Here is a 16,477-nt window from a genome sequence, read left to right as displayed (position 1 = left end):
AAGCTAAATGCCAAAAAATGCATAGTCACCCCGTTTGGGAAAAACAAAAAACCCACAAATTACCACATAGGCGGCAGCCCCCTTAATACAGAAGAAGTAATAAGAGATCTGGGGATCCAGGTAGATAATAATCTCTCCTTTGACAATCATATTGCCAAAGTAGTTAGGAAATCCTTCTATGTGGCCTATGTAATTACTAAAGGGTTCGCATCTAGAAATAAAGAGGTTATAGTGCCCCTCTACTCGTCACTCATTAGACCCATCATAGAGTACAATGCCCCATTTGGGATGTACCTCACAAGACACTTCCAACAGCTGGAAAGACCACAAAAGTAACTCACCAAGAGGATTACTGTCCTCAAACATATGTCCTATGCAGCCCGACTGAAAAAACTCCGGGTGTACTCAGTGGCATATCGCTTACTTAGAGGTGATCTCTGCCTGACTTACAAAGCCATGTCCAACTCTGAATTGATGGACATGCTCCACCTAAACAAATCCAAGTCACTGAGAGCCACACGCTCTAGTAAGCTAAACCTCATCACAACAATAAAAAGAAAATGCTGGAGAGATAGATTCCTGTCACAGAGACTCCCCATGCTTTGGAACAAAATTCCAAATTACATCAGGCAGAGCCCCTCACTAACACTCTTCAAGAGAAACCTTGACGAGTGGATGGTTAACAGAAAATACACCCCTGGGATCACTTCATTGGCTCTGCTTGACAGAGGATCAGTTAATTAATCAATGGGGCGGCGAAAGCTGACACAATCTGGCTTGGCTTATAAATGCCCTTGGGCAGATAGCCTAGTACCAACCTATGAACTTATATATGTGTGTATATATATATATATATATATATATATATATATATATATATATATATATATATATATATATATCTATATCAACGAAGTAACCCAAAGTGTGGCAGAAACAGCGTATTAAATACCTTCCAAGGCAAGTATTGTTTTCTCAAAAAACACACAAAATATAGCAGTAACAGCGTGTTAGATGCCTTCCAAAACAAGTGGCGTTTTCTCAAAAAACGCAAAGAAGAATCCAACACAGTCAAGTACACCACAGGGCTTGCTGCTAAATAAATCCAAACAGAAAGCTACAGCTTCTCATTCCAAAAAGTCACAATGTATCACCACCAGGTAAAAGGTAGAAGTTTATTGCAAAACGTTAGCGCTTTCACGGACAAACAGCTTCCGCTTCATCAGACGTGTTCTCAAATTCAAACGTTTACTATTTATATACGTCACATCCAGCATTAATGGATAAATAAAAACTATTAAAACTTCATAAAACTTAGTAAAAATAATACATTATACACACAAATACTAAATAAACAGCATAAATATGTAATAACAAATAATAATGTAAATAAATTCATCACCTGGAATCATATCATAGACGTTGCTTTACTTAAAAGGTCTAGCCTTAAGGATGGGTTTAAGAGGAACACACTCATTAAACCCCTGCCCCTATGTGCTGCTAAACGAAGTATCCACTTCGATTCTGCTTCTTCTGTCAAATTAATAATATCTCCTCTTCTGGCATTAACATGTTGAACATGCAATACTTGAAAAAGGAACCCATGCTCAACACCTAAAGAGAGCGTATGCTTCGCCAAAGCACTGTATACTTCCCCTCTAGCAAGACAATATTGATGGTCCCTCATACGCTCCCTAAGGGTTCTGTTTGTCTTACCCACATAGAAATTAAAACAAATCTTACAGTGGGCAACATACACAACGTTCTTTGTACCACAATTAGAGCTACAACGAATTTCCCACAACCTGCCTGTATCTGGATGTCTGAAATACCTAGATTCATCTATATTGTGGCACTGCACACAGAGACCACATCTCTTAGTGCCACAATTCAATATCATTAAACCTACCTCATGGGATAAACTTAAGTTGGGGAAGCAAAGCTGTTGCTTAAGATTCTTTAAATTTCTATATAAATATGTCGGACAATTTCCGACAATTGCCCTGGTTTTGTCATCAACTAGAAGCATATTCCAGTTATTCAAGATGGCCCGTTCAACTAGTGAGACATTAGTGCTATATGGTAATGTCACTGATACCTTAGGATCCGGGTTCAACTTAATAGCGGTGCCTTCACTCCTTTCAGAGTACTAGGGTTTACCCCTAGTATGTCTAAACTTGTAAGTATTAGAACATATGGCTTTCACTTCTTTTTCATAATAGTCCCTATTTAGAAAGCTATGTTGTAAGTTAGTTAACTCCTTCTCAAACGAGGCATGATCAGAGCAAAGCCTAGACATCCTAAGGGCTTGTCCTTTAACAATATTATCGAACACTTTCGGTGCATGCATACTGTCCCTATAGAGGAATGCCGGTCTATAACAAGATTTCCTAAAGACTTTAGTTAAATATTTATCACAATCATGATAAATAGTCACATCCAAATAGTTGATCTCTTGGTGTGAAAATTCCATAGTAAATTTTAAAAAAACATCCAAATTGTTAATATACTGCAAGAAGCTTGTTAAATGGGCACCAGTGCCTCTCCATAGGATAAAGAGGTCATCCACAAATCGTCTATAAAAGACGATGTTGGAATGTGTGAGCATGACCTCCCTCTCCCAGGCCACCATAACCAAATTGGCATAGGTGTTGGCACAACTGGTGCCCATAGCTACCCCTCTTGTCTGTTTGTAACAGTGATCCTGAAATAGAAAAATATTATTCTCTAATACTGTTTCTAATAGGAGGCAAATAAAGTCTGCTTCTGTGACGGTCATAAAACCAATTATAAGTTGCCTAACCATTTCTATGCCTTCTCTATTCGGTATACAGGTGAAAAGAGAGACTACATCCATGGTAACCAGTTGTATTTCATCTATGTCTCCTAAATCTGTCATAAAATCATACAGCTCTCTCAAAAAGTGCCCAGTATCCTTTAAAACATATTCAAAGTGGGATAGAACCATTTTAAGTTTATAATCCAAAAATATGGAAATCGGCTCAGTAACCCAACCAGAGCCAGCCACTATAGGTCTAAAAGGTGGTAGCTGAGGATTCTTGTGTATTTTAGGTAATCCGTTCCACATAAAAATAATTAAACAAATCAGTAGTCAACAAACCCAAAGATTTGCACTCAACCAACATTTTATACACATCAAATAGCACCGTATCTACTCTATCAAAGGGCAAAGATTCATATGCCTCAGTATGCAACATATCCAACATAGTTTGCACATAATACATCCTGTCCATAACAACAACAAGTCCACCTTTATCGGCTGGGCGCACAATTATATCTTCATTCTTTTTAAGATTAAGTAGGGCCTTCATTTCATTATCACTTAAATTAGTCATACCATCACAAAGGGAGCTTTGAAAATTATTGTATAAATCATTTTCAACCGCTTTGAGAAAAACCTCTAAATTAGCTGGTAAATGCGGATTAAGTAAACTCTTCCTTTTAAAATTACCGCTGTCAGAGTGTGTAGTATCATTAAACAAAAGTTTTAAGCAGACATTACGTGCAAATAATCTGACTGCCAGTATTGCATCACTAATGTCCATGTTAATAGAGGGAACAAAGTTCAAGCCTCTGTTAAGGACATTAAACTCATCAGTAGTTAGAATATGGTGTGAAATATTCCACACTAATGACCTTGGGTCCAAGTTCTCTTGTTGGCATAACCCTGGTTCTCTGTCGAGGGTTCTCTGCGTTTGGCCCCCCTCACAAAGTCTTGCTCTATCGACCTCTTTCTTCCCGGTCTGATAGGTAGTGGGATAGCTGGAAAATCCTTCTCCTCAGGCCTACTATTCGACCTACCATTCGATAACTTGTCCAACTGTATCTTCCGTCTAACAACAGTGCTAGTACGGGTTAGACCTTCATTGTCAACGGAAGATGGACCTGACGAGGAATCAGCCGGTGTAAAATATACTGAGGTCACCAATCAGACCGGGAAGGAAGAGGTCGATAGAGCAAGACTTTGTGAGGGGGTCCAAACGCAGAGAACCCTCGACAGAGAACCAGGTTATGCCAACAAGAGAACTTGGACCCAAGGTCATTAGTGTGGAATATTTCACACCATATTCTAACTACTGATGAGTTTAATGTCCTTAACAGAGGCTTGAACTTTGTTCCCTCTATTAACATGGACATTAGTGATGCAATACTGGCAGTCAGATTATTTGCACGTAATGTCTGCTTAAAACTTTTGTTTAATGATACTACACACTCTGACAGCGGTAATTTTAAAAGGAAGAGTTTACTTAATCCGCATTTACCAGCTATTAGGTTTTTCTCAGCGGTTGAAAATGATTTATGCAATAATTTTCAAAGTTCCTTTTGTGACAGTATGACCAACTTAAGTGACAATGAAATGAAAGCCCTACTCAATCTTAAAAAGAATGAAGACATTATTTTGCGCCCAGCCGATAAGGGTGGACTTGTTGTTGTTATGGACAGGATGTATTATGTGCAAACTATGTTGGATATGTTGAATACTGAGGCATATGAATCTTTGCCCTTTGATAGAGTAGATACGGTGCTATTTGATGTGTATAAAATGTTGGTTGAGTGCAAATCTTTGGGTTTGTTGACTACTGATTTGTTTAATTATTTTTATGTGGAACATCCGTTGATACCTCGTATCAACGGATTACCTAAAATACACAAGAATCCTCAGTTACCACCTTTTAGACCTATAGTGGCTGGCTCTGGTTGGGTTACTGAGCCGATTTCCATATTTTTGGATTATAAACTTAAAATGGTTCTATCCCACTTTGAATATGTTTTAAAGGATACTGGGCACTTTTTGAGAGAGCTGTATGATTTTATGACAGATTTGGGAGACATAGATGAAATACAACTGGTTACCATGGATGTAGTCTCTCTTTTCACCGAATAGAGAAGGCATAGAAATGGTTAGGCAACTTATAATTGGTTTTATGACCGTCACAGAAGCAGACTTTATTTGCCTCCTATTAGAAACAGTATTAGAGAATAATATTTTTCTATTTCAGGATCACTGTTACAAACAGACAAGAGGGGTAGCTATGGGCACCAGTTGTGCCAACACCTATGCCAATTTGGTTATGGTGGCCTGGGAGAGGGAGGTCATGCTCACACATTCCAACATCGTCTTTATAGACGTTTTGTGGATGACCTCTTTATCCTATGGAGAGGCACTGGTGCCCATTTAACAAGCTTCTTGCAGTATATTAACAATTTGGATGTTTTTTTAAAATTTACTATGGAATTTTCACACCAAGAGATCAACTATTTGGATGTGACTATTTATCGTGATTGTGATAAATATTTAACTAAAGTCTTTAGGAAATCTTGTTATAGACCGGCATTCCTCTATAGGGACAGTATGCATGCACTGAAAGTGTTCGATAATATTGTTAAAGGACAAGCCCTTAGGATGTCTAGGCTTTGTTCTGATGATGCCTCGTTTGAGAAGGAGTTAACTAATTTACAACATAGCTTTCTAAATAGGGGCTATTATGAAAAAGAAGTGAAAGCCATATGTTCTAATACTTACAAGTTTAGACATACTAGGGGTAAACCCTATTACTCTGAAAGGAGTGAAGGCACCGCTATTAAGTTGAACCCGGATCCTAAGGTATCAGTGACATTACCATATAGCACTAATGTCTCACTAGTTGAACGGGCCATCTTGAATAACTGGAATATGCTTCTAGTTGATGACAAAACCAGGGCAATTGTCGGAAATTGTCCGACATATGTATATAGAAATCTAAAGGATCTTAAGCAGCAGCTTTGTTTTCCCAATCTAAGCTTATCCCATGAGGCAAGTTCAATGATATTGAATTGTGGCACCAAGAGATGTGGTATCTCTGTACAGAGCCACAATATAGATGAATCCAGATACTTTAAACATCCAGATACAGGTAGGTTGTGGGAAATTCGTTGTAGCTCTGATTGTGGCACGAAGAACGTTGTGTACGTTGCCCACTGCAAGATTTGATTTAAATTCTATGTGGGCAAGACAAACAGAACCCTTAGGGAACGTATGAGGGACCATCATTATTGTCAAGAGGGGAAGTATATAGTGCTTTAGCAAAGCATATGCTCTCTTTAGGTGTTGAGCATGAGTTTCTTTTTCAAGTAGTGCATGTCCAACAAGTCAATGCCAGAAGAGGAGATATTTTTAATTTGACAGAAGAAGCTGAATCGAAGTGGATATGCTTAGCACATAGGGCAGGGGTTTTAATGAGTGTTCCTCTTAAACCCATCCTTAAGGCTAGACCTTTAAGTAAAAGCGTCTATGATATGATTCCAGGTGATGAATTTATTTACATTATTATTTGTTATTACATATTTATGCTGTTTATTTAGTATTTGTGTGTATAATGTATTATTTTTACTAAGTTTTATGAAGTTTTAAAAGTTTTTATTTATCCATTAATGCTGGATGTGACGTATATAAATAGTAAACGTTTGAATTTGAGAACACGTCTGATGAAGCGGAAGCTGTTTGTCCGTGAAAGCGCTAACGTTTTGCAATAAACTTCTACCTTTTACCTGGTGGTGATACATTGTGACTTTTTGGAATGAGAAGCTGTAGCTTTCTGTTTGGATTTATTTAGCAGCAAGCCCTGTGGTGTACATGACTGTGTTGGATTCTTCTTTTTGCGCTTTGGAGAAACGCCACTTGTTTTGAGGCATCTAACATGCTGTTACTGCTATATTTTGTGTGTTTTTTGAGAAAACGATACTTGCCTTGGAAGGTATTTAATACGCTGTTTCTGCCACACTTTGGGTTACTTCGTTGATTTTATTTCTGTGACTGGGACATACATCTTCTTTTATATATATATATATATATATATATATATAATGTATATATATATATATATACATATATATATATATATATATATATATATATATATATATATGTATATATATATATATATATATATATATATATATATATATGTATATATATATATATATATATATATATATATATATATATATATATATATATATGTATGTATACATATATATATATATATATATATATATATATATATATATATATATATATATATATATATATATATATATATATATATATATATATATATATATAAAATATATGTGTATATATCTATTTAGATATGTATATGTCTATTTAGATATACATTTATATACACACACATATATCTACATGTTTAAATACATTTCCTGTACTGTTGAATGCCTGTGCTGGATGATATGTTTGTGAAAACATCAGGGTTATGTGCATCGGATATGGTGTAGTGGTAGATCACTTTGGCTATAGTATGCAGGGTCCTGGGTTTGAGCCTTACAGAGGCTGTTTATTTTTTGCTGGGCAGAACAAGGGTCGTTGGATACAGAGTGATTAAGGCAGTTTTAAGCAGGTTTGCACAGAGGTTAGCACTGCTAACTTTTGGTTACAGTTTCTTATACTGATTTAGCTTCTCAATTACTTAACTTGTGTAGGCATTGCTTTCCCCTGTGCAAACAAGGTTAAACCCGCTTACTGCTGCTTAAAAGTGCTTACTCCCGCTTACCCCGGCACTAATTTCTTTAAAGGAAATGAAAAAAAGGATGATAGAAAAGTGGTGAAAAAGGGGCACAAAGTGGTAAAGACAGTAAGGAAAATAGCTAGGGATGTGTAGGAAGGGTGTAGGGAAGGTCCATAGCTGTCCATTTCTTCTACAGCAACAGCTGTGCCTATACACTGAATTTGGAGATAGATTTAGACACTCATACCCCTGAGAGAAGGGTGAGGACAACAATAATATGTTGTTAAGCCAAATAAATCAGATTACATGTGTCCAGTGGACATGTGTGCGAAATGGATAGCTATGTATGGGGTGTGATTTGTTTGGGGGAATTGATTGCCCTTTTTTCTTCAGGTGAGAGTGGGATGTTGGTGAGGGATAGTAAGTATATTTGGGGAGGTAGGTTGGGTAGGTTAACAGACAAGGCAAACAAGATGCATACATGGACATTATATGACCCATGTGGGGGGTAAACACCTTGATGGGGAGGGGTGTTGGGAAATCGGAAGCCCATGAGCCCCCTAGTGGAAACAGTGGGACTGAGGTCCCCACCAAAGCTCCTTCACAGCCTCGAAGGTGGCTGTTCTGGGGGCTGAGTAGGAGAGCCAGGCCGACCATCTAGTCATGACACATGGCCCTCAAGCTGACGTAGCAGATCTCTGACCTTCCTGCAGAGCTCACTATGCACCATGACTCGGACCTGACGACGGGTGACAGGTTCCTGTCTGCGCCCACTCCCAGGGGGGGGGGGTAAAGCCCCACCCCCTGAAGTGGTTCCACTCGAAGGTGGTGTAGGACCAATGGACAAGGAGGTCCCAGGTTGGGTCCCAGATGTACTGGTGCCAGGTGCTATGGCCTGTTGAGGTGGGACATGTGGGTCCACCGGGACCGGTCTTCCCAAACGTGCTATGGTCTTATCAACATATGTGGATTAGTAATAGTCAAAACATTCCAGGATTAGGTATACCAGCATGCATAGATATTCCTATTAACCCAAACACCAGATATGGAACAGTTGCATAAGAAACAGAACACATACATATATAGGACCACAGTGGTCATTACAACAGCATGCATGTACATTGATGGCAGCATGCCACCAATGTGGGAGTATTTCAACATAGCACATGCATAGAAACAGATTTAAATAAGTATCAAACAATAGGACATATGTCCCAACAGTAGAGTTAAGTCAGCACATACCAATTGAGTTGTGTATTTAGTTTATTGTTACAGATATGGTGGGGGGGTGTCAATTAACAACTAGTATATTCCTGTAGTTTGCATTACTTTCCTAGTCAGTGCTGTCATCTGTACCTTAAAAGTATTAGTACACTACCCTATTGCCTTAGTTTGGACAGTGGTATGACTGTCAACAACTATATACATGAACTGGTTTTACCTGCAGTCTACACCTCTTTCCTGGTATACCTGTGGAGGTATTGCTTGTTAACACTACCTAACTCTTTCTACACAAACTCCCAGATTCCAGGTTGATGTTATGCACATACCTGTCCATCTCTTTTTGCACACACTCTGGGCATGTCTTCACCATATGCAGGTGAACCGGGATATATTTCTACTATTGCCCTCTTAAACCTTTAGTGACTTGTACAATGACAGGTTTGTTTTATTTGACATTTTCCAACAGATGCCTTATGCAGACCATCCCAAAAAACTCCAACTTTACTCCGTCGCATGTAGCCTACTCAGAGGCGATCTCTGCCTAACACACAATGCTTTGTCAAACCCAGAGCTATTGGACAGGCTCCACTTAAAGAAATCCCAATCCCTCCGAGCTACATGCTCTAGGGACCTAAACCTTGTCACCAAAATAAACAGAACATGCTGTAGGGATAGATTCCTGTCCCAGAGACTTCCCATACTCTGGAACAGACAACCTATCTATGTCAAACAGAGCTCCTCATTAGCACTCCTCAAGAAAAATCTTGATGATTGGATGGGAAATAGGAAATTCACCCCAGGGATCACTTCTGTGGCTCTGCTCAACAGGGACACAGGAAAATAATTTTCTTGGGTGGCGAAAGCCAGTGTACCTTTTTGGCTAGGCTTATATAGGCCCTAGGGCTAATAGCCTAGTACCTACCTATGAACTATGAATATGTACAGGTCTGACAGTCAGTTCTATGTCAATTGGCACACTGATATGGCAGGGGGCAGGGTAACAGCCAGCAGATATGGGCCAAATAACTGGACATTCTGGACATTTCTGTACACTTGTGGGGTATGATTCTGCATACAGCTTACTACCACTCCCAGGATTCGAACCATGGTTGTGTCTGCTAAAAATAAGATACTGCCCATCACAGTTGAATGCGCTATATAGGTATTGCTGTGTATCTCTTTTCTGATTTCTGTCTATAATTGTCCTGTGGTTTTACAGTCTCACCTTTAATTACAACACTCATACAGGATTTCCTAGACAGTTGTATTATGTAGTACAATGTGTGTGACAGTGATGAGTAATACCTTATTATTCCACGCAAATTACCAGTTTCCACACTAGTATTATGTACATACGTCTCACTCTGTTACTGTGCACACTCTGGTCACAGCCTGACAACATGCGGATGGAGATGGGACATACTTGGCTACTTACTCTCATAACATTTTGGGGGGTTGCTAGAGTGACAAGTTTGTTGTTATTGATGCCTGACAATCAGTTCTATGTCTAGTTTGCTGCTTAAATGTCTGGGATCATCTCACTGGTTTGCCAGGGGGACAGGGTGACAGCCAGCATCTATGGGCCGGTTTACTGGACATTCTGGACATTTCTGCACACTTGTGGGGTATGATTCTGCATACAGCCTACTACCACTCCCAGAATTCAAACCATGGCCGTGTGTGCAAAAAATACAAACAGATCACTTTGCAGTTGACTGTGCTTTTTGGATTTTGTTGTCTGTCTTTTCAGTGTTTTCTGTCTAAGTGTCTCTCATTTGTACTATTTGGCCTCTTGATATTACAGCAATCATATACAGACATTCCCACACAATTTATTTATGTAGCCCAGTGTGGGTGACAGTGCTTACTACAACAGTACTATTAGACAGTGCTTACTACAACAGTACTATTAAGTGATTGCAACTCTACATTATCATATGATACCAAAGTGAACACATGCAGTCCAGCAGTTAGACCTTAATTGTCAGGCTACTATACTTTTATTTACATACAACCTATATGAGACTCTTCCCACCCTATTCTCTGGTGTATGCAGTACATGCCTTAAACAATACAGGTTTTATACAGGCAATTAACTTACTACTACTTTTAGATTTATTTCCTATGACAGTACATGCAAGAGTATTACTAACCTGCCTCGTGTCACAACCGCCCCAATCTACAGCCATGGGCTTCCTGGTTCATAGCCCGCTCACCTGCCACTGTGAAAGACATAAGAGGAATATTTAGCCATACCGATCCATAATATACATGAGCTGGCAATTAATAAACAGGTACTGGACTGATACTTACACATGGCTGAGACTTCCCCTGTCCTCCTAGCCTCTTGGATCCAATGATCCAAGAGAATCCCCTTTCTCCTTTTGAGGTCGGCATAGTGATGCCTGACCTGCTCACCAGTTAAGGGTATGCCAGTGGCACTGGTGAGGTCACGGGCAAGATGGTCCCAAGCTTCTGCTTTGTATTGGGAACCCTGGTACTGGTCCTACAGCAGTCTCATGTCATGGTCTTTCACAAGAAGTCCTGCCATGACTCTGGACTCCTGGATGCCCCAGCACTGCGCCCTAAAGTGCACACCCTCTCCCATTTCAGACATAGTGCATACAAGAGGAAGCTACAACCAGTTATGAGATGTATTCCCACCTGTTGGGTTTAAATAGGGCTGGTTTCCCACACTTTGTTGTGATTGGATGGTTTTGAAAAGGCTAAGCTATGGGCAATCCTGCTTACCTAAGGTTGGCATTGCTTAAAGAGGTATACCAATGGGCAGACTGAGTTAGCTGGCCTACACATTGCTTACACCTACTAAGCTGGGCTGTGCAATGCTTAGCATTGCTTAATATTTAAATTGCATTATATTTGCATTGTGGCATTGATTTATTATTCATTACATGTTATATATATGTCAGGTATCCATGTTTCATGTGTAGGTACACTGTATGGGGTCTTTGTGTTTATTAGTGGAGTTCAATACTTTATTACAATGACACCGCACATCTGGGCTTAATGCAGTACTCTAGTTCACATATTTATGTCCTGTAGTAGGTTATACAATATAAAACTTATATAGATGCCTTTCACATGTTTAGTTTGTATTTCCTATGGTGAGGATCTGTTTGGTGATACCTCAGTCTTATGTACTGTTGTGATGGCTTAGTGGTTAACTACTGTGATTATAGTGTACAGGGTCCTCAGTTCAAGACCTGCAAAGACTGTTTATTTTGTTTCTGGCCAAAACAGTGGCTGATGCATACAGATTGATTAAAGCACTTTTAAGCAATTGTAAGTGGGTTTGTGCGAAGGTAAGCAATGCTAAACTCCGGTTAAATATGCTTACAGAGTGTTAGCTTCAATATTGCTTACCCCCATGAAAATAGGCTTAAACCCTCTTACTATTGCTTAAATATGCTTACTCCCACTTACTAATGTGTAACTATGCTTACTCTTGCTTACTAGTGCTTACACCCGCTTACCACCACACTAATTTAGACAGTAATGTCTAATGGTTCTTGGGCAGGAGATGGATTTGGCAACTGTATGGTTTATCATTCATTACATGTTTTACCTTCCATTTGTATCCCTGATTCCTGTGTACATATACTGTATGGGACACATGTATTATCTGTGGACTTTGCAACATTATGACAATGACATCTCACATCTGCATTTAATGCAGTACTCCAGTTCACAAATATGTATTATGTCGTACATTATGCAACAAAATAAATTGATCATAAAGTGATTTGACACGGAAAAAGGATTGTATTGGAGTGGGACTCGAACCAGGAATTACTGTTCATAAGGTGAATGCTCTTCCCACTACACTATTGTTGTACTGCTTCATTTGCGTATATCTTGCTTTTTATCCTCTTGTGCCATTTAAGATGCATTAACCTTAGCTAAACGATGGGCAAACCTGCAAACCTACGGTTAAATTTGATCTGTTTCATAAAAAAATTCTTTATATTTAAATGTTTTAACTGTTGCTCTTGTACACTTGGGGGAAGTTGCAGGGGGTATGCGAACACCTATGAGCGGTCTCGCTCATTCTTACTCCTACACTGCTGTTCTTGATTGCAGGGGTATGTATATGCTAAGAGCTAAAAACAAGTAATCTCTGTGGTATCCCCAAAGTCTCAAAACAACCCACTAAAGTGCAGTGGGTCCAAAAACAAAACAGTGTAAGAAACTTCTCTGTGTGGAAGATTTTTAGTCCATATATTTCTAGTTAATCACTGTATATTAATCAGATCAGACAATAGTAGTAGAAGTAGCGAATGTAAACTTGTCTTAAGTCAAAACAAAACAAAAAATAATAATAGAAAATATATAATTGTACAGCATTACTAAGTATTCAAAAGTAATCCAAGCAAGGCAGGCAGTCTGTTTCCAGTCGAAAATCCTTTATTAAGTACACAGACAAGCGATCCAAGTAAAACAAAAATAGAGTAATAATTTCCTCACAAACTTTCTAGATATGTATATATATATACTTTTTATCAGGCATGGGAGTGGTTTATTGTGCTGTAAAACAAAATGTTATTGGTACACATGTTAAATTCACATCCCTTCCCCCATCAGTGTGACATTCGAGCTGGTCCTGCCCTACTTAGTAGCTGTCATAATAATATATAACCCTTATGTACTTTAAATAAAATTTATAATAATGTGGTACCTCTTATTTAACCCAATTATTAAGTAGATTATTAAGTCTGTGATTTTATCAAAGACAATATACTACATGGCTGGAAATATATCAACCTTAGTTCATTTGGCAATAAAAAATATATATAAATATATACATATACATTTTGCATGTAAATATCAATTTTTATTTTCATAACCTATTGTTAACAAAGATCACTTTCGTCCTTCTAGACTTCTTCAGGTCTGTGTACAAGAACCCTAAAAACCTATATAATTGCATAATTAGTATAGTTATTACACATCATTTTGAATAAAGTGGAAAAAAGAACCAGAAAAAAATAAAAATAAGAAAAAATGTATGTATGATGATGGAAACAAAATATACACTTAAATTTCAACTGATTTAAAATGGTATTTAAAACCAGTTCGTAGAATAAAGTAAAATGATATACAATTAGTCATGTAAACAATGTGGCAATTTTCTAAGTTCCAGTGCACTTTTAATTGAACAGTAGTAGTTTAGTCCAGGCTTCCTAAAAGAGTTCAGCTTTAATTGCCACATGAGTTCATGTTTCTCCAGAATATTTGGGATGTCTCCTTCAAGATCACCCATGTCTATGTGATCCAGAGTCTGGTACTTAAATCCTGTGTGTCTTTTATGAAGAGAAAGGTGTTTGGCTAGTGCATTATTTTTACATCCAGAGCAGACTTCTGACAGATGACATGAAATCCTACGCTTGAGTTTATTTACAGTCTTGCCCACATAGAATGCATCACATTCATTGCACTGTGCCCTGTAAATTACGTTTTTATTGTTACAGTCACCCCCTGCACTGGTTTTAATGATCTTCTTTAAATAAGGGCAATAGAAGCTATCACCTTGCTGTATAAATATACAAAATGTAGAATTAGTTTCACATCTTTTAGTGCTTTTCTCACATGGTTTATGTTTAAATTCAACAAAACTTCTAATGTTCCTGTCCTTCCTATAAACAAATGATGGGGCTTCACCTAAGATGTTAATCAGAAAAGGGATTCCTGTGACAATGTCCCAGTTTTCTTCAATAATATTTTTGATACTGTGATAATCCAAGGTGTATGTCAGGATGCAGCTATTCTTGCATTTGTTATTCTCTGTGGAATTACTTAACATTTTTCTACTGGGGAGGTTGAGTGAAGGTGCTTCAGTCCTTTTCAGTTCTATAATGGGTTCCAGGATGTTTTTTAACATCTGACTTTCATAGCCTCTCACTAGAAAATCATTCTCTAAGTTGTTCAGGTTTCTCAAAAATGGTTCCATCTCTGTGGTAATTCGAGATAACCTATAGCCTTGGGACTGCACTACATTATACTTGGTTTTTGTAAGATGTAGACTTTTACTGTTGAGTAATAAGTTAACCCTTGTTGGTTTTCTGAATAGATCAGTGGTGATTCTGTTATTGTTGGTGTCCTTGGAAATCTGCATATCTAAGAAAGTGGTTGAAGTACAGCTATGGGACAAGGTAAATTTCAGGAAGGAGGTTGTTTGATTGAGGTAAGTGATAGAATCTCTAAGCTGCAAGGTGTCACCTTCCCACACAATAAAGACATCATCAATAAAATGTAAATAGCATGTGATATGCTGCGTGTAATCTGTGTTTTTTAACACAAATTCCTCCTCCCATTTGCCCAGGGCAATGTTAGCTATGCTGGGAGCCATGGCAGCCCCCATTGTTATACCAGTTTTTTGTTTGTAGTGTTTGCCATTGAAAGCAAAGAAATTGAAAACCAGTGCAGGGGTGACTGTAACACTAAAAAAGTAGTTTACATGGCACAGTGCAATGAATGTGATGCATTCAATGTGGGCAAGACTCTAAATAAACTCAAGTGTAGGATTTCATATCATCTGTCAGAAATCCGCTCTGGATGTAAAAATAATGCACTAGCCAAACACCTTTCTCTTCATAAAAGACACACAGGTTTTAAGTCCCAGATGCTGGATCGCATAGACATGGATGATCTTGAAGGAGACATCCCAAATATTCTGGAGAAACATGAACTCATGTGGCAATTAAAGCTAAACTCTTTTAGGAAGCCTGGACTAAACTACTACTGTTCAATTAAAAGTGCACTGGGACTTAGAAAATTGCCACATTGTTTACATGACTAATTGTATTTTGTTTTATTTTATTCTACAAATTGGTTTTAAATACCATTTTAAATCAGTTGAAATGTAAGTATATATTTTGTTTCCATCATCATACATACATTTTTTCTTATTTTTATTTTTTTCTGGTTCTTTTTTCCACCTTATTCAAAATGATGTGTAATAACAATACTAACTAATGCATTTATACAATTATATAAGTTTTTAGGGTTCTTGTACACAGACCTGAAGAAGTCTAGAAGGACAAAAGTGATCTTTGTTAACAATAGTTTATGAAAATAGAAATTGATTTTCACATGCAAAATGTATATGTATATATTTATATATATTTTTTGATTGCCAAATGAACTAAGATTGATTTATTTCCAGCCATGTAGTATATTGTCTTGGATAAAATCACAGACTTAATAATCTACTTAATAATTTGGTTAAATAAGAGGTACCACATCATTACAAATTTTATTTAAAGTACATAAGGGTTATATATTATTATGACAGGTACTAGCTATGGCAGGACCAGCTCGAATGTCACACTGATGGGGGAAGGGATGTGAATTTAACATGTGTACCAATAACACTTTGTTTTACAGCACAATAAACCACTCCCATGCCTGATAAAAAGTATATATATATTTAGAAAGCTTGTGAGGAAATTATTACTCTAATTTTGTTGTACTTGGATCGCTTGTCTGTGTACTTAATAAAGGATTTTTGACTGGAAACAGACTGTCTGCCTTGCTTGGATTACTTTCAAATACTTAGTAATGCTGTGCAATTATATATTTTCTATTATTACTTTTTGTTTTGTTTTGACTTGATGAGTTTACGTTCGCTACTTCTACTACTATTGTCTGATCTGATTAATATACAGTGATTAACTAGAAATATATGGACTGAAAATCTTCCACACAGAGAA

The sequence above is a fragment of the Protopterus annectens genome, chromosome 15.part0 (assembly GCF_019279795.1).
Source record: "Protopterus annectens isolate FY-2018-M chromosome 15.part0, PAN1.0, whole genome shotgun sequence".
Classification (NCBI taxonomy): Eukaryota; Metazoa; Chordata; order Ceratodontiformes; family Protopteridae; genus Protopterus; species Protopterus annectens.
This window is presented reverse-complemented; position numbering follows the sequence as displayed.